The 27759-nt window shown below is 43.4% G+C and overlaps 3 long non-coding RNA genes across 3 annotated transcripts in view; 1 reads left to right on the plus strand and 2 right to left on the minus strand.

Moving 5' to 3' along the window:
• LOC310838190 overlaps positions 1-27759 on the minus strand; it is a 582108-nt gene that overhangs the window by 400435 nt on the left and 153914 nt on the right. The window lies entirely within an intron of this gene.
• Positions 1608-22898, minus strand: LOC310838201. The gene is made up of 3 exons (XR_014560793.1): positions 22495-22898; positions 17531-17641; positions 1608-1784 (listed from the first exon to the last, which is right to left on the minus strand). It is a non-coding gene; the product is annotated as an uncharacterized lncRNA (long non-coding RNA).
• Positions 22707-26708, plus strand: LOC310838168. The gene is made up of 2 exons (XR_014560756.1): positions 22707-22768; positions 22893-26708. It is a non-coding gene; the product is annotated as an uncharacterized lncRNA (long non-coding RNA).

Genomic DNA, 27759 nt, shown 5'->3' on the forward strand with positions numbered 1-27759 from the left:
TTGGGAGGGAGACCCCCCCAAACCCAATAAAATAATGAACGTCAGAATCTAGCTTATATTTTTTATATTGGAGGGAAAATACAGGCTGCAGCAGTAGACTAGGCCAGGCCACGCTGGTTGATTGTAGGCCATTATGAAACAACGGCCAGGCATTCAAACATCAAAGAAGGTGTGTGAGTCTGGGCAAAACAGAGGTTGCCAAGACGATGGGAAGGAGTTGTTGAGAAGAAGAAGGGAGAACAAAGGTCCATGAGCTGCTGGACAGTTTAGAACTCCATGCGGGGGCTGGAGGGCCAGAACCACCTTATCTGCTGGCTGGAGAGACTGCAACCCAGAGACTAGGGAGCATGGCTAGCAGTTCTAGACGCAAGCTGGTTGATTCCATGAGGGAAGCAGAGAGGGACACTTTTGAGATGACAGTGCTTCAAGATCTGCAACTCCCCCCACCTACACTCAGGTTGTACATATGCACATAAAGTCACTAAAGTCTCTGTCCCATCTTGATTCACAATGGAAACATGACCTGGGTGAGCGCCTGGAACTCCCTGGAATTTGGCAGAGGTTGGGGGCTGGTGTGCCACTGTTGCAACAATATACTCGGGCATTGGCCCGAATATAAGCCTCACCCAAATATAAGACGCACATTTAAAAGTCAAGGGGGGTGGGGGGAGAGAAAAAGACAATACCTGAATATAAACCACTCCCTTCCCCGCTTTCTCCCTTCCTGGCCTTGGGGGAGAGGACGGGAGACTACGCGTGGGGCGGGCGCTGTTTGCCCCATGCTCCTGGCTGCATACCGGGTAATTTTTGTAAGGTCACAAATATAAGCCGCACTTTAACTTTTCATGGGCGGATTTTTTTTTGGGGGGGGGGAATGCGGCTTATATTCGGGCCAATGTGGTACTATAGGAGCTGCTGGGATCTGTGTGCAGCTGCCCCATGGAATACAGCTGGCTGCTTTGTGGTGAAGTACTTCAGGCCCTGGACTGCCTCCCCCCTTCCAGGCTGGCCTTTGGAGCCTACTAGACGGAAAGCAGTATGGGCAGTGCCTGAGCTCTGCCATGTTCCTATGTCCTTGGTTGTTCTTCAATCCTGAATTCGGACTTGCTCCTTCTCCTGTCTCCTTCGTCCTTTTGGTTCCAACTCCTGCCTCCCTTCTGCTTTCTCCTTGGGTTCTGACTTACTCTTGGGTCCTGAATACTGCTCTGCCCCACAGCCCCTGGTTCCCAGCTCCTGGCTCACCCAAGACCGCTCTCACAGTGGAGCCCTGAAAACTGGGATGTCAGATTCTTTGACAGCTGAAAACCTGCAGCTGAAAAATACAGTGTGCAAGGAGAAGGGACAGAAACCACATCATAGCCTTAGATTTCAGTGCCCTCTGCAGCGGTCAAACATTTCCCAAAGCACACCAAGGATGCTGAAATGTTCTGATGTGCAGCAAGGTGACCAGGCAAATTGAGTTGGTGCAGTCCTGAATCTCTGCTAACTCCCACCCTAATCACTATTGCTAGGGCTGGTAAAAGAATCAACATTGCCAAGGAAATTCATAAATAAGTTTTGTGAGGTTTCCTTTATTCCTGGCTCTCGCTTTTTTTTAAAAAAAAGCAGAGCTCCCCGCAGCGTTCCACTGGCCTTGAAGTACTTTTGAAGATAATGTCACTGGGTAGCCCTGCTGCAAAGCAATACTGTTGATGTGCAAATGCGCTTGGCTGCAGGGAAGCATACAGGCAACATAAAGCAAGTTTACCTGCTGTGCTGGACTCTTGGAACAATCTTGTTTCACCCTAAATTTAAAAAGGAGAAGAAAAGGAAAAATGGATCAGAGGAAGAGGCTGCTCAGTGCACCGAGAGATCTAACAGGCTTCTTCAAGTAGCTGAATTAGTTGGATGACATACTGTGAATACAGCTGTTAATTTATATTTGGAAAGCGGATACTAAATTAAAAGAATTTGTATGCTTTTGCAGCATGAATTGGTGTGTGTGTGTGTGTTCAGCTACATCATCAGTAGGGAACCTCAGACCTGGTGACTGAATACCAGGAAGATGCAGGTCACCTAGGTGTGTGGGATGGGATTGTTAAACCACTCTGAGAATTGTAGTTCTGGGAGGGGAATAGGGGTCTCTTAACAACTCTCAGCACCCTTACCAAACTACAGTTTTCAGGATACTTCGGTGGAAGCCAAAACTGTTATAGTAGTACAACAGTGCTTTTAATGTAGGGTGCAGATCTGGCTTAAGACTAAATTAATGCATGAAGGGGTTAAGACCCCAGAGTAAGCTGTCCTGCCAGGCTTAGCTCACCTTGGCAGGAACTAGGTTTATCAAGCCTTTGTTCCTCCAGTCTCCCTGATGAACTCAGCATGTGAAGAAGCTAAGCTGATTCCTTCAACTTAGCTGCATGGCTCTCACAAGCCACTCTTGAGTTTCTATACCCGTAATTTAGGAATTTTCTCCACTTTGGAACTAAACTAAGTGTTACTTCCTGTGCAACTTTTTATGAATGCTGTACGGAAAAGCACATGAATCTGACCATTGGAGAGTTGGTAAGTAAACCATTTTTAAATTACCAAATGCATGGTCTTTTTCTATGTTAGAGGGAAGTTTTTGGCACTCACAAGAGCATATTTTAAAGGTCTAACAGCCTATATTGGATCTTGGCACCCAGGAATTCTCCTTTCTATATTTTCCCTTGCACCAGCAGTTTGGTCACTGAAAGGACAAATAGATGAAATCTCTGTAGTGGTACCAGCCCGAGAGATTACCACACTCTTTCCAGCTCAGATTGGATAAGCAAAGGTCTGTCTAGTCTAACATCTTGCTCCCTAGAATGGTGAAGCCCACAATCTTGAAGATCATATTACCAAAGGAGCAACAACCTGCCAGGAGACAGCAGGCAACTGAGCAGGTCAAATGAATTACTCAGGATCAGGAAGCATTATTTCATTTTACCTTTGCATGACATTTTCCCATTGCAATTAACTTCTTGGGATTGCCACTGGATGTTAAAAGATGAAAAAAAATATTCCTTTCAGTACATTGTCTCCAAGTTACTCTGCATCAAAGACAGCACTGGCCATAAAACCAATACAATAGCCCAGTGTTTATCACCATCTGAGCAAGCAAAGCTGCTTTCTCTTTTTTTATATATATAATTTTTTTATTAAAGTTTCAAAAGTTTTTTATAACAACAAAAACAAGACAAAACAATACAATAAAAATGACAAACAAAAAATATAAAAAACAAAGATAATTTCAACCCTTATTTTCTTATAACTTACTTCCCCGACTTCCTCTTACCTCCCCTTCCTGTATTCCAATTTCTAAATTATTCTTCAGCAAATCCTTCCCTTATTTTTCACTTAATTTTAACCTTTCTTTTTCTTTTAAACTTATCCATTACCGCTAATAACCACATATTTTCTAATCCAGCATCATTCTAACATTCATTAATTTTGCAGTATTTCTTTAGATAGTCCTTAAATTTTTTCCAATCTTCTTCCGCTGTTTCCCTTCCCTGGTTTCGGATTCTGCTCGTCATCTCTGCCAGTCCCATATAGTCTATCACCTTCATCTGCCATTCTTCCAAGGTGGGTAGGTCTTGTGTCTTCCAATACTTTGCGATGAGTATTCTTGCTGCTGTTGTAGCATACATAAAAAATGTTCTGTCCTTCTTTGGCACCACTTGGCCGACAATACCCAAGAGAAAGGCCTCTGGTTTCTTCAGGAAGGTATATTTAAATACCTTTTTCAATTCATTATAAATCATTTCCCAGAACGCCTTAATCTTTGGGCACGTCCACCAGAGGTGAAAGAATGTACCTTCATTTTCTTTGCATTTCCAACATTTGTTATCAGGCAAGTGATAAATTTTTGTGAGCTTGACTGGGGCCATGTACCACCTATAAATCATTTTCATAATGTCAGGGCATAAAAAGTAATGGAGAGATTGGGCATCCCTGACGTGTCCCTTTTTCTATCTTAAATTCTTCCGTAACCACATTATTTACAATCAACTTTGCTTTTTGTTCAGAATATATTGCACCTATACCATTTTCAAACCCTTGGCCTACCCCCATCCCCCGGAGATTCTTCATCATGAAACTCCAAGAAATATTGTCAAAGGCTTTCTCGGCGTCCACAAATATCAAAACTGCTTTAGTGTTTATGTTCACTTCCAACTTTTCGAAAATGTCAATTATGTTTCTTACATTATCTGACAAATGTCTTCTCGGGAGAAAGCCCGCTTGATCTCTATGACTCTCCTCCATCAAAACTGTTTTCAGTCTCTTTGCTAAAATGTCAGCAAACATTTTGTAATCCACATTTAATAGCGAAATGGGGCGGTAGTTCTTAAGTTGAGTCTTTTCAGTCTCTGTCTTCGGTATAAGTGTAATATAAGCCTCTTTCCACGTTTCTGGTGCCCTTTTCCCCTCCAAAATTTCATTACAAACTTCCTTCAAAGGTTGTAATAACTACTCCTTCAAAACTTTATAATATCTGGAAGTCAGTCCATCCGGTCCTGGGGATTTGCCCAATGCCATATTTTGAATGGCACCTTCTATTTCTTGTTCTGTTATTTCCTGGTTCAAGACTCTTTTACTTTCTTGTGAAATCTTTTTCAGTCCGTTTTTTCCAAGAAATTGTTCTATGTTCATATCTTTCTGCGGCCCTTGTGAATAAAGTTGTCTGAAGTATCTCTGGAAGCAGTTCCTAATCTCCGTTGGATTATAAATGTTCTTTCCATCCACTTCTAAATTTGTAACCGTATTCAATTTTTGTCTTTTCTTTATTTGCCAAGCCAACAATTTACCACATTTATCTGCTGATTCAAAAGTCTTTTGTCTCATTTGTTTAATTTTCCATTCTATTTCTTGATTCATCAATTCCATATATTGTGTTTGATATAACTTAATTTCTCTCAGAATCTCATGCGATTTTGGTTTTGATCTTAATTTCCTTTCCCCATCTTTTATCTTCTCCAGAATTTTATCTTTCTTTTCATTTTGGCTTCTCTTCTTTATTGCATTTTGTTGTATCAAGAATCCTCTCATAACAGCTTTGCTTGCGTCCCAGATTACTATTTTTTCTACGTTAGTCTTCATATTAATTTCAAAATAGTCTTTCAAGGTTTTTTGGGCCTTTTTACAAACTTCCTCGTCTCCAAATAAGGTGTCATTCATCCGCCATCTGAAGGTGCCAGCTGTTGTTTGCTTCATCACCATCTTTACAGCATTGTGGTCGGAGCAAGTTTTTGGGCAGATTTTTTTTTTTTAATCTTTGGTGCCATTCCTCTAGTAACCCAAATTTCTCAAGTCTGTCTGTCTAGGATCAAAAACAAATTGTTTTGCTCCTTTCATTCACACCCCAAGGTAGGTGGGACTTCCAAGAAAGGTGTTATGCAGTCCAAGTTGCGGAGCAGCAGGAGAGAGTGCAAGGTTGTGGTTGTGGTTGATGTTGTTGTTGTTCTAGCTAAAATAGGGGCACTATTTCCTTTCAACCTTTCCTAGTTTCCTAGAGGCTTGGAGTGGGAGAGGAATCCCATGAAGTAACTCCATGACTGAAGTGTCTGAAAGGTACCTTTCTCTCACTTAAACCTAATAGCTATCAGCATGGAGAATCTTGCTAGGATGGTGTCGTCCTAGCATGAAGAGTCTCTATCTGATTAGTCTGGATGATATTAAAAAATGTCTTTCAACATCACTTTGATGTCTCATCAAAGGAAATTTCAGCAGCCTCTATGGAAACCATATATTGATTTGGCCCTCAGTTGTTGTGGAGGCCTAGCTTCCCACATGGTAGCAAACACCATGTGGAGCAAGTGAAGCGCCTGAGGCACAATTCAATGTGTCAGTGTCACCACTGACAGTAGCCAAATGGAAGGATTTCAAAGATGCACCAACACCACCTCCTTGTTTTATACAAACCAGCTCTTGGTCAGATAGGTCTCGATTTTGACGGCGATCCCACCTTGTTTTGGGGTGAGAGTGGTCCCCCACTCTGCTCCCAGCATTGCACACTGGAATATGTAGGCAGGCTGTTAGTTGATTGCTTTATTTCTTAAGTGAAGCATTTTGATTTGAAAAATGTTTGCAGAGTCTTCTTCCTCCCAACAGCCTTGCCAGGGCAGTAGCTGTCAATGTCACAGATGGTGACCTGAGGAAATGTGGCTTGCCCGAGGCCACACGATAACTCGAGCCATGAACATCTGCTAGCGGGTGTGGATAGGATGGATATCCCTATCCAAATGAAAAAAAAACAAACCTCCAGTCAGATCAGGGGAGCCTTGGTGACCATTGCAGTACAGTCTGCAGGTACAGTCAAATCAGCTGCACGCATGGAAACCTGTTTTTGCAAATGTGTCTCCCTTGCTGGATTGGGGTTAAATGAGTCCATAGGAGAAGCATGACTTAATGATAGGTTCCTCAAGTTCATGTCAAACTCTTTAGCCGTCCTTCTCCATGTGGACTTTTGACAGTCTACTCAGCCCTCTTTGGGGTTTCATTTTATTCATATATAAACCATCTGTCCACTGTGAATTGAACTATGACAGGCTGGCATTTGCTTGATTCCATTGTCAGATGCAAGAGCAACGGCTGTCATTCCATGTCACGGAAGGATGTTGGGCCAAAGACAGATATGAAGCATGCTTTGCCCGAATGCTTAAATAAAATAGGAAAGGATTCTCTCATGAGCTGAAGTGGCTATATGTGCTAAGTGGGAAATGCATATGGAAATGGTGGTTTCAATAGGAATGTAAAGCAATACTGCTTTTTCATATATTACATGTCTTTGGGTTTTGTTTGTTTTTCTGCTGGAAATAAGAAATATAGTGTTTATTGTTGCCCTACCTCCTATTTTTTGAGAGAAACATTGGGTCAAATAAGGGTGCAGGTCAGCTTTCCCTAAGCTGGGACCCTTCAAATTTTCCAGACAGCAATATAGACTACGATTCCCATCAGCCTAATTGCACAAAACTGTTTCTGCCATAGGTTTCTATTTTCCCATGGGCAAACCAATATTTACGTGTCCTGTTCAAACCCAGTTTTCCCGGGGAACTGCCAGTCCTGTCAGTGTTTTGCAGCGTTCCTTCCTACTGGCGTGGCTGGTTTCTCTCCACAAGAAATGGAGGGAAGGAAGAGGCAGAAAATAGTGCCAAATTACCTCTTCCTTTCTCAGCTCCCTGTCACTACTTTGATTCCCACGTTGGCCAGAAACTCTACATACCCAGCCGCCTGCATAATTTGTCCTCAGCTGCTGCCGAATTCCTTGCTTGCCCTATTTTGTGCTTCGTGCGGTGCTGTGTTTTGCATCACTTTCTGGAAACGTTATTCGGTGCTGAAATCCATGTGTGGTTTGCGAACGCAAACCAGCCCTGTCCTTTCGGTGGTGTTAATTATGTATGCAGCTCTTGACTGCGACGTCCAGGGGAGGACTGTAGCTTACAGAATATACTTGGTTACGTTTTGGAGCCCTGTAACAATGATGCCCTTTATATCACTGCCCAGCACCCTTTGCTTCCCCCGCATGTCACGTTCTGAACAGCTCTGTCTCTCATACACTATTTGGTAATATATGGGATAAAACGCCTTGCAAATATGTTGCAGCTGCAGAGGGAGAGACAGAGAGACACAGAGAGAAAATCACAGGGAGTGGGGGAAATCAGAATCTGGAGCATTTGAAAACTACTATAAAAACGACACTCTCAGCTTTAGAGTCTAAAGCTTTGGTTTTTTCCTGCCCTAGTCATGAATGTCATCTGTGCTCCTGCATAGGGAGCAACCTAGAATAGAGCCCAGTTGGCTCCCTTAAATAAATAATCTTATTATAATTTTAAAACGCATTGGAGCCAAGTTAGCACAGTAATTCTAAAACATGGAACATTTTTGGCCGGAGTGTAAGATGGCACAAAAATAGCAGAATATTTTGTTTTGCATGAGAATATTGCAAAATATGAAATTTCTATAATGTCCTTGGCCATAGCAGGTATCCCTACCCTTTCTGGGCCCAGGGCCACATTTGGAAAGCTAAGGAACTGTTGCGGGTACCAAAAAAATACCCATTTCACAGAGGGGAAAATGGTGATGCTTAGAACCCCCCAGCCCAAACTCCTGTATGCACCCCAAAATAAACAAGATACAAACAAAAATAAAACTGGGCAACACCCCCTCCAAACAAAAAATCAATTTTAAAAAAATTAAGAATTGGGAGGTGCAAGGGAGAGTGACTGAGGGTGCTGTTGTGCCCATGGGTATCCTTTTAGTGACCCCATAACTATATTATTAGGATATGTGAATTGCTATGTTGAAACTGAGGATAGATGTTTGATAATAACACTGCCAGTTGTGGGGAGAATACAGATGGCTAAATACTGTAAACAGGATCAGTTGCCAACATTAGAAATATGGAAGAGGAAAAAACCAGGAATGCTATGCTAATGCGCAAACTGAGCTATTTCAAACATCTTTGGGACTGAAAACTTAGCTCAAGTGAACCTTTCAAAGACAGCGGGTTCTCTCTCTTTTTAGTCAACATGGTGTTCTCCAGATGTTTCTGGGACTACAAGTCCCATCATCCATGACTATTGACCATGACAACATCTGGAGGTCATCACATTGGCGAACCTTGTATTAGATACAGGATTGGACTAAGCCACCTGAAAATGGAAGCTGCTACTTTGATCTATGAAGGATTTCATATAATTAGACCCCCCCCCCTTTGTGGCATACAATAGCACCTCAGGTTACACAACCTTTGGGTTACGTAAACTTCAGGTTGCAAAAGTGGCAAACCTGGAAGTATTTGATCGGGTTTTGCCATGCACGTATGCTCCGAAGCGGTCTACCACTGCGCACATGCGTATAACAGTGATCCCCGGGTTGCGAAAACCTATGATCCGGCCAGACCTCCGGAATGGATCCCATTCGCAATTGGAGGTACCACTGTATCTGGAATTTTCCATGGTGTTTTTTTTAAAAAACAACAACAGCACCTAATTTCTTTCAATGTACATTAAAATGTAAGGCTGTCACTGTGCAGCCCCCATTTAAGAATTTGTAGTACCTCATAACAATCCTAAAGGTAAAGGGACCCCAGACCATTAGGTCCAGTCGTGACCGACTCTGGGGTTGCGGCGCTCATCTCATTTTACTGGCCGAGGGAACCGGTGTACAGCTTAATCATAGAATCATAGAATCATAGAGTTGGAAGAGACCACAAGGGCCATCGAGTCCAACCTCCTGCCAAGCAGGAAACACCATCAGAGCACTCCTGACATATTGTTGTCAAGCCTCTGCTTAAAGACCTCCAAAGAAGGAGACTCCACCACACTCCCTGGCAGCAAATTCGAACAGCTTCCGGGACATGTGGCCAGCATGACTAAGCCGCTTCTGGTGAACCAGAGTAGCGCATGGAAATGCCGTTTACCTTCCCACCAGAGCGGTACGTATTTATCTACTTGCACTTTGACGTGCTTTCGAACTGCTAGGTTGGCAGGAGCTGGAACCGAGCAACAGGAGCTCACCCCGTCGTGGGGATTTGAACCGCCGACCTTCTGATCTGCAAGTCCTAGGCTCTGTGGTTGAACCCACAGTGCCACCCGCATCCTCATAACAATCCTAGAATTACACAAAGTCAGGGTAGTGAAGGGGAGTACAAGAGTAGGCAGGTTGCACGAGAGCAGTGGCCATGACATGGGTGTGAGAAGGCTGGGGGAGGGAAACACTGAGAGGGGAAAAGTGGTAGTTTAAAACGATGACAGAAGTTTGAGTGAAGCAGGGATGGAGGCAACTGAGAGGAAAATTGTAGGTTTGTAGGTTTAAACCACAGCAGAAGTTTGAGTAAAGTACTAGAGAATGTTTGAGGGACCACCATCCTTTATTTTTCTCACATGTGGCAGATGACGAATGGAAGAAAGACTCTCCTCCTGCAAAAGAGGGGAGTGGTTGTGGGTGGGAGCCGGTCTCCGCCTCAAGCAGGGGGCGTTAGCCCCCTGCCTCCCACTCACCTGGCTGGCTCCACGCCCATGGGCAAGCACCCAACCAGGTGCCTTCGAAGGGGCGTGGACGGCAGCATAAATCGCTGCTGTGCCAGCCATGCGGCCTCATTCTTCGTTGTCCCGTCGCGAGTCACAACTTTCGTGGTATTGGTGGGTACGTTAGGCATTGGAATAAAGTGTTGTGGTGTGTGGAAGGGCTAGGTGTGGCCCTTCGCCTACACCTTCAATTTTTGGGTATTCCGTTAAAGGAATCCGGTGGCCGTGTATTCTGTCCGATGCCTGCGTGGCGGGGGGCCATGACACGACCCTTGGTGACATCAGGGGAGAGCTTATAGTTGGATTAGCATCAACAGGCTCCACCTACTGGTGAATAAACCCCCCTTTTAGACTCACCCCTCTCCAAGTGGGTGGAGTCAACTGACGTAATCCAATGCCTAAGCCAATAACCTTTCACTTGCTGTAATCAATAAAGTTGTGGCCTTTTCTTGCCCATTAACCTTATATCACGTGTCCGTGTGTTTTCATTCCACTATGCGGGGATCAGGTCCTCGAACCACAAGCAGAGGTTTGAGTACAGTGAGAAAGGAAAGGACATGGGAAAGGGAGAAAAAATATGTTTTAAACAACAGCAGAGTTTTGTGTGGAGCTCCAAGGCATTAATGTCAGGGAATAGCAAGAGGGTTAGTGAGTGGAGCAATTAGTGGCTCAGCCCATAGTACTAAAATATATTTCTAATAAACTTTGAGTTTGGGATAATCCCAGAAAATATGCATGAAATCAGCTTTATCAGTGCCATATATCCTACAATTTTTTTTTGATTTTTTTTTTTGGTCCTAACTTTTCTTATCCTTTCAGGTGTGAAATGTCTCTGAAATATAAACTTTAAACATTTACACACATAAACACAGCTGAAGCAGTTATTTTCTCATTTTTCTTCAGATAATTGAGTTCCCAAGACACTTTCCCATCTTATTTCAAAATTACGATCCATGTGCTTTTTAGACTCCAGCAATCTCTTATGAATTCCAGATAATAATTTTTCCTAGTAAACCTTTGTCAGACATTTCATATTTAATATTAGACAATTATATAATGTTTTTTTTTTTTAGAAGACTGAGAATGCTATAAATTAGTTGAAAATATTGGGATCACGAAGAGTTCTCTCTCTTCGTATTATTACAAACTCCCTGGCGTGTTCTCACGTAGCTGCAACTCTATTGTATGCTTATATTGCCATCACACTCTTAAAGAAGATTAGGACACCAACTTTGGAGAATAGTTTGTTAAAAATCTTTCAGCTCAGAGGATCTACAAAACATGTAACCTGATTAACCAGATAAAAACATAGTCTGGGCAGGGAGACTCTCTATTACTGGAGGTATAAAGTCCCTCTATACTCCTGGGCATGTTTACAGTGGTACCTCAGGTTAAGTACTTAATTCGTTCCGGAGGTCCTTTCTTAACCTGAAACTGTTCTTAACCTGAAGCACCACTTCAGCTAATGGGGCCTCCTGCTGCTGCCTGGCTGCCACTGTGCAATTTCTGTTCTCATCCTGAAGCAAAGTTCTTAACCCGAGGTACTGTTTCTGGGTTAGTGGAGTCTGTAACCTGAAGCGTATGTATGCCCCATAAGCTAAAGTGGCACCTCAGGTTAAGAACAGTTTCAGGTTAAGAACGGACCTCCAAAACGAATTAAGTTCTTAACCTGAGGTACCACTGTACATACATAAAGATAAAAAGGAAAAGATTAAGACAACAAACAAAAGGGGGGGGGGGAGAATTGGAAGACTTTTATTTAGAAATTCAATGAGCGATTGTGTAATAATGCAAATTCTTGTTTTGTATGTGTGTGTTTCCCCCCTTCCCAAAACAAAAAATAGCTCAAAAAGAGCTCTCTAAGAAGAGGCCGCAACCCATAACAGAGAAGTAGACACCCACCATCCCAGTAAAAGTGGGGAAGCTCGGAATGGATTGTCCCATGTGGAATGGATGCTCCCTGTGAGACAAAATAAAGCCTTTAACCAGGCTTTTTGGGGGGGCGGAGGGGGGTAGCCCCTATCCACCCTGGTGGGGTGGTCAACCACTTTACATACATGTCACTCCAAGAGCACCAATGAGACCAACTACGTACCTGGACCCTGTGTCTGGATTCAACATGCTGGCAAGGATCTTGGATGAAATCAGTCTCACCACGTCGATGACGAAATTGTGAGCAAAGGTTGCCTCCAGGCAATGAAAGCTGGGCAACAGTCCCTCCCAATGCAACCCCTGCCTTGTCACCCACTTACAAGTAGCCTGGGCCGAAAAGTATCCCTGTATCCCAATGGCCAGTGAAGCAGCTGTTCTGTATACCCAGAACAAGATGGAGTGTCCACACAACATGACTGACAGCATCCAGCAACATGCCTGGGCCAGAATGGCCCATAAAATGCTACCAAAGCAACAGCAGAAAGCAACTGTGACTTGTATAAAGGAGAACAAAGGAACTAGAATTGAGGCAGGAGCAGCATTAAGACATCGGGTGTGATAGGTCTGCATTTGTCAGCGACATGCAGGAACGCCTTGTCCCAACCTTCTAACGTCTTCTTAACACAGAAGTCACCCGTGAAGTTCTTCACCCCAGAAGCCTGGAACCAAAGAGCTAAAGCAGCAAGATGCCCTGCTATAGTAATGATTGCCCCACCCTTGTCTTTCAAGTGCACCAGGAACTGCCTCAGGTGGCAGGGATAATTTCTGAATTCACAGTCCATTTCCCCCCATTGCCCAGAAGCTTTCATCATACTCTTTGGATGATGTGACAAGTACTAATCGGAGTCTTGGCCTAACCTATTATTAGAACCTTGAGAAAGGAAGTCCACTTATTTTTATTTATGTGCTGGGTCTTAACAACATGGTAACAAATTCAATCTGTCTGTGTAATTAATGCAGAGGCAGTACAGAAGCCTAATGCTAGCAAATGTGGCATTTGACTCAACAAATTGAAAAGTAATGATAAAAGGTGATTAATGTTATAAAAATGCAATTACTGCTTGACATTAGGAAGGTTTTTCAGGGCTTCCCCTAGTTTGGGAAGATGTGAGCTGTATACAAATGGCACTTTACATTGATTGCTAGCACCAAAGAAACTGTAAATGTTTTATGATATGTCTCACCCCAGGAAGAAAAATGGCAGGCAAGGTGTGACTTCTAATTCATTTACTCCTTGGCTTCCTCTTCATTGTTGATTGAATCTATGCCTCTGAAGCCTTTAACATTAAACAATTGGGATGGGTGAGATGGTTTCTAACTAGTTTCAGGTTCTCTTGAGCATTTATGTGTTTGGAGGCTCATCTCTGACCTTTCATTCCACCCTCCTGTCTTCTCACCTCGGGGTCAGAGGAAAGGCAAGCATGAGGGGCACTCTGCTGTGTGAGGTGGACCATGGGCAAAGTCCTTCAAGGTCATCCAGGTTGTGCCTACTATGGAACTCTTGGGAAGTTCATTGGCTGGCTTTTGGAAATGCTCTCCACTTTCTCCATTGATGAAATGGAGACGCGCCACCCGCTTGGGACATGGCTGGTGCTGTGGGTTAAACCACAGAGCCTAGGACTTGCCAATCAGAAGGTTGGCGGTTCGAATCCCCGCGACGGGGTGAGCTCCCGTTGCTCTGTCCCTGCTCCTGCCAACCTAGCAGTTCGAAAGCACGTCAAAGTGCAAGTAGAGAAATAGGTACCGCTCCGGTGGGAAGGTAAACCATGCACTGCTCTGGTTCGCCAGAAGCGGCTTAGTCATGCTGGCCACATGACCCAGAAGCTCCCTCGGCCAACAAAGCGAGATGAGCACTGCAACCCCACAGTGGGCCACGACTGGACCTAATGATCAGGGGTCCTTTACCTTTTACCTTCTCCATTGATGCGGTACCAAGATCGGTGCACCTGCAAGTTCTTAATGCCCTGGACCTATCAAACTAAAGGTTCAGATCCAAGAGGTGTCTATCAAGGTGTAATGAAGAAAACAGAACCTACAGCAGTGTGGAACTGTAGCAGGCAGCCAAAAAGGTGGGGGAAGTAAATTGGCATAGATGGCAGTTGCACACAGAGTGCTTTTAACTAAAGAAGCCTTTAAACAAAGAAGTAAGAATTGTTCAGATTTAAGAGCAAAGTAAGTTTCTGTAGAAACCTGAAAACCCACTAGTCATGAGGAAACAGCTCAATCAGCCTGGGCCACATCATGTAGCAGGTGGCAGTATTTTCTTCTGGCTAGATGCCTTGCAGGTGCCCAAGAGGAGAACTTAAGAGGCATAAGGCATCAGTAGCTCCCTTTTATGGCAAATTGCTACCAACCAAATGCAGGGCTTCTGGATCTCAAGGTTTGGGACCCGTGGGGATCTGACATTTTGGGAACAAATAATCCTGTGGATCTGCCTGAGATGTTAGACATGAATGCGTCAATCAAACACCCATCCTTCCAAGGAAAGGAGCACTTCACCTTTGCCAATCCTAAGAACTGTTGCGTGTGCAAGTCCCTAGGATGGGCTATGTGCTTCACTTCGTAATTTGTTTTTTGTATGCATGCATGTATATGTGTTAAAGGTACACAGATCTCTTGCCAGCTTGGGAGAATATGGGACATCAGAGCTGTATGCAGTGTTTCTGCAGCAAAGGATAAATCAAATATTCTCTGTGTACAAGCCTCTCTGTGTGTATGAAATGAATATTTGCCTGTGGTTGAGCTTTCCCCTATATGCTTTCTCTGTTCCTTTCCTCAATACTTTACAGGCCTTTGACAAAACAAAACAAAATAGCAATGCTGTTCATTCGAGAGAAGGTAATAATATGCTATTCAGTATCTCTTGCCTCGTAGGAACTCCCCCAGCACAATCTCCCTTTCATCAGAATTTGAAATATGAATACTTAGCTTGATGGATCATATCTGGATGGGTGACAATGCATAATAGAGGTCAAGAAGGATTGTATTGCTTGGTCCACTTCAGTAGGCAGGAGCAACCTGTCTATGGAGGAGGCATACTTATGAGATTATAATGGCAATTTGTAAAGCTTTTGCTTTTAAGCATCACAATTGAATCTGTTGTACAGGCAAAGCCGGTGGCTGCTATCCAAAACTTTGATAAATCACTTTATTGCTGACCTAATGAGTTCTTCATGACAGGAAGATTTCTGCAGTGGCTCACTCAACAACCTATTTTCTGAACCAGCAGTCATGACTGGAGCGCGAGAGAGTGAGCAAGGGAGAAACGTGCTGCTTTGCAGAGATTAATCTGAGACCTGATTGGTGTAGCTCTTGAATGCCAGATGTTCCTCCCCCAGTAAAAGATCTGTCAGGCCGGGGCTTAATTTATCTCCACCTCATTAGCTGTGAGTATCACTGTGGAAACAACCGTATTTCTCGAAATAATTGCAATTAATGTTTCGGTCCTCTCCAGATAAGGCTCATCTTTATTTTTAGGTATTTTTTCTTTTTTCTAAAACTGCTGCTGCATTGTATTCAGAATTTTAGAAATCACTTGCTATAGATTGCTGGTTTTAACCTTTAAAGCCCTATACGGCCTAGGACCCTCGTACCTACGGGACAGCCTCTCCTGGTATGTCCCACGGAGGACCTTACGGTCTGCAAACAAAAACATCTTGGAGGTCCCAGGCCACAGAGTGGTTAGGCTGGCCTCAACCAGAGCCAGGGCTTTTTCGGCTGTGGAACGCTCTGTCACAAGAGACTAGGGTCCTGTGGGACTTGATACCTTTCTGCAGGGCCTGCAAGACAGAGCTGTTCCACTAGACCTTTGGCCAAGGCACAGCCTGACACCCCCCCCCCCTTTGGTAATCCTCACAGAACTCTGGCCCAATGGTTGCCATCAATTTGATTTGAACTGATTTTATAATGAATTGATTTTAGAATGCTGTATTATTTTACTGTTGTTAACCACTCTGAGCCCGGCTTTGGTTGGGGTGGACGGGATATAAATAAAATTTATTATTATTATTATTGTTAGATGAACTTCTGTGGAGGTGCAGAAATATCATAAACAAGGACAGGGATAAACTTCCCATCGCCTCACAATTATATTACCTGAAATGAGCTTTAAAGTTAGGGGATACAATATCCCTTTGGGGTGGCATTGTCTCCTTTCAGGGGACAATTAGAAGCCCAACCCAATCCATTACAGACACAGGTCTTATGAAAGGGTTTAGGGAGCCTTGGTTAATACATTGTGCTATCCCCAATTCCTCTCACTTAATCTCCCTATGAGTTGGCTTGCTTTCACTGGTTCCACTCAATTCTGAATACTGGTTCTACTGGTTTGACCTTTTGTACCGACTGAAGCATCATACCTCCCTCGGTTTGAATCCCTTTGTGCAACTTACATTGTTTGTTGGCCCCCTTATCCTTCAGTCAGTTGAATGGGGTGAAGATGAGCATCGCTAGCCCCCACAGTGGCTCTGTGTGACGAAGGCTGCTTCTGTGTACGGACCTCGCTTGCTGGATATCTGATCGTTGCTGCCTGTTTTATGATTATTTAAGAATATGATTGACTCTTGATTATGTGCTCCTTTGAAGACTGTGTGTATTGTGTGCTGGCAGCTTGAAATATCGGGTAGTTTTATTACAGAGAATGTGCGTAGCGGGTTGAATTATGCCCTGGCCTATGGCTTGTGCACTCATAAGTCAACTGAAATTTATCCTGTTTACCTATTTCTCAGCCATAGCTTCATGTTTCAAGGACTAATACTCATTTTATTGCTGCCTCCTCCGATATGTATCTTCCTCCACCTGCCTCCTGTATCTCATCACAACTTGATGCTCATCCTCCTGTTGTTTAGTCATTTAGTTGTGTCCGACTCTTCGTGACCCCATGGACCAGAGCACGCCAGGCACTCCTGTCTTCCACTGCCTCCCGCAGTTTGGTCAAACTCATGCTGGTTGCTTCGAGAACACTGTCCAACCATGTTGTCCTCTGTCATCCCCTTCTCCTTGTGCCCTCCATCTTTCCCAACATCAGGGTCTTTTCCAGGGAGTCTTTTCTTCTTATGAGGTGGCCAAAGTATTGCTCATCCTCCTGGAGGACTACAATTCCCACCAGCCGCAACCAGGATGCCCAGTAGTCAGGGATGATGGGTGTTGTAGTCCAACAATGCATGGATTGTCTTCATTGGTGTTGTTGTCTCTCACTTTTTTGAGAGAGAGACCTCTCTTGTTTGACCCATGCCTGCCTGCACACCCCTCCTCTGGCATCCACCTGGAAGAAATTCACCCGACAGTCGCATACATTAGATCCCTGCTTGATTTAAAAATATCCCCCTCTCTCCAGACACCAGTGAGTGTGCAGATGCTCGGCTGATGTTGCTGTTCTCTCCCCCCCCTTCTCCTGCTGCATGCTGTAATAGATGGTACTCAGTGGGTTATAAATATTTTATACGAGCTGCCACATTAGCAAGGTTGTTCCACAAACCAGTCACAGCAACACATTCATTTGGGCCTCTTTTACGTTTTCATTGTTATGTGAAGAATGTTTATAAAGACTTGTCTAAACAAAAGCTTACAGATGCTGCAAGCTGCCCTGGAGATGCTACCAGGATATACCTCTTTGGAGCGATAGCACCACATAAGATCAGGCTGTGGAAAATTGTGCATTCTTTTTTCCACCTGCAAAACTGAGCCAGAAAATGCATTTTCTTTAACTTCTGTACAAAATGATATATGCCTACCTCTGTGGGTTCGGTACACACACAAAGACACATTTCCTTTTCCATGCCAAGTAAGGCTGAGATCTGTACTCTAAATAGCTTGTGCAAATTAGATGCATTCTAGTTTGGCTAATTGTTGAGAAGAGTTTCACCCCTTGTGCCCTGGAAGCACTATCCAGCCTCTCTTCTTCCTCAAGGCATTGTCTATCTTTCCTCAACCCCCCTTTCTGAGAAAGTATAGAAATATGCTTTGAAAGGTAGAAATAATGAATTTAAGACTGCTGCTTTTTGTGTGTGAGGTTATTGTTGGTGCTTTCAGAACTCAAACAGAACAGAGCACCCAATCCCTGTTGGAGGAGCACTTTACCATCAGAATGTGATTAGTAAAGAAAAAAGACATATTTATTTATTGCAGAAAGCACATACTTGATAAGATCCCAGTTCTATGTAACTAAGATGCAAAGAGCCACACTTGCTCTTTCATCTCAGCAGGAGAAACACACAAAGATGCTTCCTCTCGCAAGGTAAGGAAGAAGAAGCAGGACGTAGAAAAGAAGCTAGCAACCCTGAGAGTATCAGTCTAACACTGAAGGAAGAGCAAGAGGTCAGCACAAGTGGGATAGTCTAGGAGGTTTGGAAGTTCTTCTGTATCTATTCTTCCCATGCAGATATGTCAGCCTACAGCGCAAGCTGAGTTGTATCCCAACACATCCAACAGTTGCTGCAAAAGCACAGAATGCTAACATATTGTATGTAAGATTCCTGCCAACACACTTGCACTGACCACGCTCCTAGCTGGCATCTGATTGCCTCATTCTGCTTAGCCAGGATTCCTATCCATCCCATGGATGAAACTATACATATGTTGAGGTAGCTCCTTTCAGATTGTGTCAATCCTGCATCAGCTGGCGGACATTGCTGGTGTTTTGCTGAGGGGATTGTGCTAGCTGGACTGTCACCATGGGACAGAAACAAATGCCTGAATGGATAAATGCCTCCATTGATAAATGGAGTGAAAATTCAAATGATGGTGTTTCACTTGTCATTTTGTTGTCAAGTTAGAAGAAGTCCATAGGGCAGCAAGACGGGGCAGATAAGAATGAGCAGTGTCATGGAGACCATTCAGAGTAGATTTTTGGAGCAGCTATGAATCACCGTACAGGGACGCAGGTGGCGCTGTGGGTTAAAGCCTCAGCGCCTAGGACTTGCCGATCGAAAGGTCGGCGGTTCGAATCCCTGCGGCGGGGTGCGCTCCCGCTGCTCGGTCCCAGCGCCTGCCAACCTAGCAGTTCGAAAGCACCCCTTGGTGCAAGTAGATAAATAGGGACCGCTTACCAGCGGGAAGGTAAACGGCATTTCCGTGTGCGGCTCTGGCTCGCCAGAGCAGCGATGTCACGCTGGCCACGTGACCCGGAAGTGTCTCCGGACAGCACTGGCCCCTGGCCTCTTGAGTGAGATGGGCGCACAACCCCAGAGTCTGTCAAGTCTGGCCCGTACGGGCAGGGGTACCTTTACCTTTACCTTTATGAATCACCGTACCTGCACAGACTGGAGGCCCCTCCATGTAACAAAATGAGCCACTGAGGAACCGAGCATGTGGAGGCAGCCAGGAAAGTTGCCCTTCATTTTTAGCTGTTCCTCTTAACGAAGGCAAAGAGCCCGGTAATTGTTAATGCAGAATGGGATTGTTTAAGTGAGGCTGGTAATGTGGTGTCTGAAGAATGGAAACTTGTTACAGAATAAAAGAAGCCCTGAAGTGGAATGTGCAAAAAGCTTTTGAAGGCTCTTTCTTATTACCCAAATCATGTTCTTATATGTCACAAAAAAGACTTGTTTTTTTAGAGCCTGAAAGGAAGGGAAACATTATCTGATTGTCAAACGGAGCAGGGCAGGCAATCAGTCAATGGGCCAATCTTCAATATGATATCTCGGGATATGGGAATGAGAGTAACCCTGTGAAGATAAGCATGACAAAAATGTACTCCCCACTATGCTAAATTAGGAGATTTCTCATCCCATCCTTGGAGGAAAATGGGCACAACTGGGCCAGTATTGATGGGACTTATTTCTTAGTAGCTACAGATAGGAGATTTCAATTAAACACCAGAGAGAACTTTCTGATGGTAAGAGCTGTTCAACAGTCGAGGCCTTCGCCTGCCCCTCCTCAGTAAGGGTATCCTGTTAAAGGGATCTGGGTGTGAATCCTGTCTGAAGCCTGAACTATGGGGACCCTTGGGGTGTCCCTATTTGATGTAAGTCATAGGGCGCCCCTATCGGCGGTTTACCCTTAAGTGGACTCCCTGCAGACGGGCAGGAGTCAAGATATAGCCTGGCTTCACCCCAATGCCTAAGCCAAACCACTCACATCTGTAACCAATAAAGTTGTGGCCTATTTGAACCCATAAACCAAAATACTCAATGTCAGTGTGATTTATTGTTCTCCTGGGAACTTTGTGGCTTGGGTGCCTTGGTGTGCAATAAGAACTGTTCACCAGACTCCCCTGGGAGACAGTGGATCTCCATAATCAGAGGCATTTTAGCAGTGGTTAGATGGTCATCTGTTGTGTATGATCTAGTTGAGATTCCTGCATTGAAGTGAGCTGGACTAGATGAACCCCTGGAGTTCCTTCCAACACTACAATTCTGTGATTCTATGGAAGACTCTTTGCTGGTACCTGCAAATTTGCCTGTATTCTTCTTATACAAGGTGATATCTGGTAATATACCCAGAGCAGACCTCACTTAAGTCACTTGATTTCATTGGATCTTCTCTGAGCATGACTAACAATGGATTTCAACCACAGTTTTCAGTAAGATGATAAATTATGAATAATTTAAATATTAGCTCCCTTCCACCTGAATGAAAGTAATTGCTGTTCTGAGTAATTAAACTGTAGTAGTCAATCATCACCAAAAGTAGTTTGGCTAGGCAGTTTGAACTATTGTTCATAAATCAATTCTAATTACCATCTAACTATATGAAAAGGTGTTTAACTAGCCATTCAGCTATTTTTTGTTTGATTACTTGGTCATTGAACTACTTCTTGACACTGTGCTGGTTGTGTACACACCACATATTCAGTCCCATTGATTTCCGTGGTAAAAACTGAAGCATGGAATTAACTCCTCCAGTGAAGTCAATGGGACTTTTTAAAGTGTTGGAGTTTGGTTCTATCATAGCACATATTTTTCATATTGAACTCAGCCAAGTCCTTCAGAAATTATTGCAACTGAATGCTGCAATTTTTTGATCAGCATTTTGTTAGTAGGTTACTGTTGCTATTGATGACTCTGATTATTTTTATAGGGGTGTGTGGTTTTAGTATTACATGATAATTGTTGTAGGCCATTGGTTTGCTTTTAAATTTCTGCATGTTTTAAATGCTCTCTGTGCTGCCTGGAGTCTTGTTTTGAAAAATGCTTCTAAAAAGCCTAATAAGATACAACATTATTATTTTAAAAAATACTATTAACTTGTTCTCAACATATACACATATCCTTTCTAGCAAGTTCATAAATCCAGAAGAAAAACTAATTCAAATAAGCAAAGATAAACTATCTAATGAATTACAAGGAAATAGATTTAAAAATTGATGTGGAAGATACATGAACCCTTTCTCTGGAATTTCCATTATTAAGAAGACCCCACATTACGTTCCTGCCATGTGCTTGTGCTAGGGTTTCCTAGGTTGTCTGTGTGAATTTTATAGAGATGGGTTTGTTACTTTAAACACATTTAGTAGCCTTGGCCTGAGTTGGCATCCACACTTACAGCCTATTGTAGCATTCAAGCAACTATCAACTGCAACGCAACCACTAAAAGCTTTGCGTCTGGCCTTGAACATTACTGGATGTGTACTAGTGGGCCCTGACCTCTAGCACTCGCACCAAACTCTTAGTCACTCACTCAAAACAATTCCCACCCACCCTGTCAAACAAAGACAAAACCTTTTACGTGTATGAACATAAGATGAACATTGCCGTATCAGAACAAGCCCAGCTTCCTACTTCCCTGGTGATTTCATAAAGTGCCTAGTAGGATATGAAGTCAATAGAGAGCTCCCACTGTTTGTCCGCAGCAGCTGGTATTCCCATGAAGATTATTTATTTATTATATATTTTAACGATTGATCGTAATTTATAGACCACTAATGCAAAGGGTTTCCAAGTGGTCTGCATCTTATTAAAAGCAACTATGTTATTGTCAGGAGATCAGGAGAAGGTCAGGAGAACCGCCAATAAGACACATGGAAGAAGGAGACAGAAGATCGTTCTGTCGGACAAGCAAAAATGCTTGTGCTGATGGAACAATCTCCTCAGCACTACTGGGAATACAATGCAAAATACAAAGAATAACATAAAGATAAATATAAAGTAACTGAAGGACCTACAAAATCAGAATAAAAGGAAGCATCGCCACTCCCAAAGGCTTGCCTGAACAAAAGCGATTTAAACGTGCGCTAAAAACAATCAACTGTTGAAACATGCATATATCAGAAGGGAGTGTGTTCCATTAAGTAGGTTCCATCTCACTGAATACCGTCTTCCAAGTAGCTGCCACACAAAATCTTGCAGGCATGTGGCATCACCAGGTGGGTGTCTCTATATGACCTCAGTGATTGAACCTCCCTACCCCTGCTTTAAAGCCATTCTAGCTTGTGACTGTCACTGCATCATGTGGATGTGAATTCCACAAACCATTTATGAGTTGTGCGAATAAGTACTTTCCTTTGTTTGTCCCCCAAAGTCCTGTGACCCAATTTTATTGGATGAACCTGAATTTCAGCATGGAAGTGTGATGAGGCGAGGCTGAGTTTCACTTTGAGGTGTTCAGGTAACGCTCCCCTTACACACTGCCTGAGCCCTCAGTTTAGGGAAAACTGTTGTAACTGTCATTTCAACTGTCACACAAGTTGAAAATTCCACCCTCTCAACTCCCTCTCCACAGAACCATATGCAAATGAGCCTGCTGGCTGCATACAGACCCTTACATTATACATTTCCCACTTTCCTTCTCTCATCCTTCTGTGGAAACCTTGACATCCATGATGAGCTGTTGCAAACCACTGTGGAAAGATGGGAAGGCGGGGGCGGGTGAGGGGGAAAGCTCCCAGTTTAATAATTTAAATATTCTCTTTTGGTAGATATTTTCTTAGTTTTCAGTTTGTCCCAAACACCACCCATGTGACATTTGATGGGTGTTCTGTGTATCCTTCAGACTAGTCAAAAGAAGAAGAAGAAGAAGAAGAAGAAGAGTTTGGATTTGATATCCTGCTTTATCACTACCCCAGGGAGTCTCAAAGCGGCTTACATTATCCTTTCCCTTCCTCCCCCACAACAAACACTCTGTGAGGTGAGTGGGGCTGAGAGACTTCAGAGAAGTGTGACTGGCCCAAGGTCACCCAGCAGCTGCATGTGGAGGAGTGGGGAAGCGAACCCGGTTCACCAGATTACGAGTCTACCTCTCTTAACCACTACATCACACTGGCTCTCCAAAAGACCTACCTAATATTTTTTTCAAAGTGAGAATTTGCATTCTCCAAAAGCCTGGATTCTAATCAACCTGAGAGAAAGGATTGCCAAGCCAGGGTGGTGCCATGGTAGGTTAAAAAAAATGAATGCAAATATGAGATACCCCCATACATGAGGTGATTTGAGAGGAAACAGTTTATACTAAGAGAGTAACAAATGTTCTGTAATGTGTGAAACAAGACAGCCAAATAAAAGGGAAGACTCACTGATTCCTCCCTTAGTTGGGGAAGGAGCATAGCTCAGTGATAGTACATCTGCCTTTCATGCAGAAGATGGTCCCAGAGTCCATCCCAAACATCTCCAGGCAGGTTTAGGAATGTACCTTGTCTGAAACCCTTAAGAGCCACTTCCACTCAGTATACCACATAGATGGACCTCTGGTCTAAGCCAGTATAATGCAGTTTCCAATGTTCAGTAGAGAGAATAATTTTATGGTTTTAATTGGAGGGGAAAACTACACTAAACGTTTCATGTTGTAAATTGCAAATTCAGTTTCCATCTCTGTTTGTTTAGATTTATGTGATTTGCTTGTGCTTTACTTTAAAAGGGATTACCGTATATTGAATTGAGGATCTTCCCCACCCGCCCTGAGGCCGTTTCCCGGTTAAAACCATATCAGTGCTACTCAAGACATCAGGTGCTTAAATATGGTTCAGCAAACCCTCGTCTTCCTATGTCTGCTTTACATGCCAGGTGGAAAAAGTGTGTTTCCTAACAAGCCATCCTTCATGAAATCTACAATAAAAGGAGGCATAGAGGGAAGGCATCAGATGTAGCTGCAGGCAGAAAGCAAAGTGGGTTTGGTGACCTTGATGTGCAGGCTGCAGTTGTTATGGCAACAGGAGAGCAAAATCACTGTTGCTAAGGCACACAGAAGTAAGGCAATTTCCCTCTTACTTAATGGTCATTCGTCTACAATAAGTTAATTCCAAATTTGCTGCACGCAAAAATGATTTAAAGATCATAGTAATGATGATAAAAAGTCCTAATGAGTCAGCAAAAGACATTTTTATGCCTTTAAGCAAAGTAGGGTTGTCTAGAGGATGTTCCAAAGTAGCACATGATAGCAATGGATAGAGCTGAGCTGTAATCCAAAACAACAGATATGGTAAATCTGAACTATGTGATCAAGCACAGCTTGGGTGTTTTGCTGCCTGGAGAGGCACTGGTGATTAAAAAGCTCACCTTTGACCCTCATGTGGCTCTCCCGCCTTGCCCACGCTCTGAGAAAGGAATATTTTCTCGATGGCCCATATTATTTCCAGTTTAAGGCACCGGACCTTTCATCTGTGGAGCTGCATTTGGCCACTGAGCACAAAGAGCCACAACTTGCTCTTCAGACTCTGCTCCTTCTCACTTGCTGTCATACTTGTCAATTCTTGACCTGAAGGTGACCGTCATGACATTCATAACTGTGTGGCAGATAAAGATTTCTCACAGTTTAGGTAGGTTGGGAGGGAGAAATCCCTACGTGCTTCATCAGAGGGAAAGGTGAACAAGTGAGGACCTCTTCACCAGCCTAACTGCCCCTGTAACTGCCTCATGCAGTGGTTTGCATATGCTCCTCTTCTTCCTGAAAGGTCCTGTCCCCTCTTTTGTTATGTGTCCCTACTGTCCTGACAACTGGGAAACACTGGTCTGCAAGCGATCCAATTGGAGAACAGCCTTTACCAAAGGTGTCATGGGCTTTGAAGACCCTCAAACTCACGACGGAAGGGAGTAACGTGCTAAGAGGAAGGCACACTTGGTAAACCTGCACCATGATCAACCTCTGCCTGGAAACCAATGTCCCCACTGTGGAAGGACATGTGGATCTAGAACTGGCCTCCACAGTCACTTATGGACTCATTGTTCAAACCATGTTTATGGAAGACAATCTTACTTGGTTATGAGTGATTGCCAAAGAGAAGAGTTCTTTATTACTCAATGGCTTTTGAATGTCTGAATAGGGTATGGGTCTTTGCGTTTTTTATGTAAGATCCAAGAGAGGAAGCCATGAGGGAGTTATTTCAAGTTCTTCCCTACCATCCCCTTAAAACTGGAAACGGGCAAAAACAGATTCACAATTCACTTCTGATATCTGAAGCAATCTTTAACAGCTGAAAGTGGCTGGAACATCTAAGACAAGTGAGTGGGTCTAAATTTTCTGTGTCGAGAAATGGTCTTTTAATTTCCATGTGATGCTCCATGCTTTGATTTCTGAGAACCTTCCAGCATTCCATTTAGGAAACTTCCTGCTATCATTTGATTCACTGGCTTTGCAGTCACTATGCGGTTTTTCTTCAAGGTGAGTCTGAACCTGCATCTTGGCAATCCTGAGCATCCCACTTTTTAAAAAAAAAAACCAACAACAAACAAACACATCAACAGCAGCACAGTCTTGGCCACGCACTTGCTTATGATGCAGGTTGATGCCTTTGTTTAGTATTACAGTATGCAATTAAAGTATTCCTTAAAGGAATTGATCACTTAAATTAACGGTCATTGAAAATGCAATTGTGGTGTTTTTTTACAGTGCCCAATAGATCATTAAGTAAAGATTTACAGGAATAGCCCAAATAAGTGTGATAGCATGCTTATCTCTGCTAATTGATGGATTTCATCCTGATCCAAGTGCAGCCATTAAAGAATGTTTATGCAATATGACAAAGGTTGCAGGATCCTAAAGCTCAAGCTATAACTAGAAGTACTTTTTGGGTTGGTTAACGCCCACCCCCTACCCCAGTCTCTTATAAATGTTAAGACTGCATTGGTTAGATAACGGGCAGTGGTGCCAAAGTGCTCCATCAATTCTAAGATGCTAGTTTTAGCTTCAGAAAAAGAAGAAATTGCTAAGTTGCCAGCCACTAAGTGCTCACTGTCCTTGCTATCAGGGACAAAGTCATAGCTTGCAACCTGAGATAACAAACTTGTTGGAAACTTCAGCTTGCGAACTGACTTCAGCTTGCATCTGATTGGCCACTGTGAGAACAGGATGCTGGGCTCAATGGGCCATTGACCTGATCCATATAAATGAAACATCATTATCATTGTCCATCAGGCTCCTTTGCTGAGAAGCAAAGTTTTCGAATTGTTAAACAGAAGTTACTTCAAAACCAAGTTAAGCTCTGTTGATCTATGTGGCGATTGCCTCCTAGGATGGGTCATAAGGAAAGGGTTAAAACAGGTGTGATGTGATTGGCCAGTGAGAATGCAGGGGGGGAATAAAAGTTAGAGTGGGAGGTTTTGAAAGTCAGTTGAATTGAGTTGAGTTGAGTTGAGTTGAGGTTTGGGAGTTGAGGTTGAGGTTTGGGAGTTGAAGAAGGAAGAGGGAGGTTTAGGTGTGGGTTGGTAGAGTTGTATTGTGAGAGAGTGAGAGGAATTGTTAGGTGGAGTCAGACAGATAGTTGGAATAATCAGTTTGGAGTTGTTAGGAACTAAGAATAAGAAACTGACAAGAGAAAAATTAACTGTAACCATAAGCTTGTTCTTGCATTTAAAAATAAACTTGATTATTTGTTTATGTTAACAACTGACTGGACTCCGTATGTCCCTGTGAGATACGGAGTGGTGGCAGCGGAAAAAGCAATCGCAGTGGTGGCACAGGGTCAATAGACCGTCAAACGTCCGGGGGCCCTGTGTGTGATCGTCACAATCTACTTCATTATCACAGCATAGGCCCCTTCCTTTCTTGTAACTTAAAGTCATTGGTTTGGGTCTTACCCTCCAGAGCAGAAAAAAACAAGCTTGCTCCATCTTCAATGTGATAGCCCTTTAGATATTTGAAGATGGCTATCATATCTCCCCACAGTCAATGTATTGCTAAATAATAATTGTATGGGTGCATAGCCCAATGGTACAACTTTGGGTGGGTGGGAGGAACACGAAAGTGGAAGCATTCATGTGCAGGAAATGCAGGGGTATTTGTACTGGGACAGGAATGGATAAAATGTGCTAAACCATTATGAATTGCATCAGTTCCCTCCCTGCGCACACATGAGGATGGTGGGGCAATGAATGTATGCCTCACAATGCATTTTTAGCTACAATAACAAGTTTTCTCATTTTCATATATTTGAGAATGTGGGAATATTATGCCAGCTGGATGCTAGATGTTAATTACATAGTGACAAAAAATACACTTTTGAATTTTTTTAACATGCCCCCACACCCGTAGAGAGATGTATATATTACATATACTTCTGGAATAGGCTCTGAGTGTAATGGGCAAATGAAATGACTACTCTAGAAACAACTTTCCACATTTTCTGAAACAGACCACACCACATATGAGCTGAACAAGTTGTTCGAATCACAAGTAGAAGTCACAATTCTGGCACGGCATCTCAAACTTTCCTGATGTGGGTTGAATTGCACAGCAAAATGTTCACTCTGTTCATCGTCTCCACCTCCATCATTCTGCCCGGACACTGAGGTCCAGCGCCAAGGGCCTTCTGGCAGTTCCCTCGTTGTGAGAAGCCAAGTTACAGGGAACCAGGCAGAGGGCCTTCTCGGTAGTGGCACCCTCCCTGTGGAACACCCTCCCACACTACCAGACACTTAGAAGACATCTG

Source organism: Podarcis gaigeae (assembly GCF_964106915.1).
Source record: "Podarcis gaigeae genome assembly, chromosome: 2".
Taxonomy (NCBI): Eukaryota; Metazoa; Chordata; class Lepidosauria; order Squamata; family Lacertidae; genus Podarcis; species Podarcis gaigeae.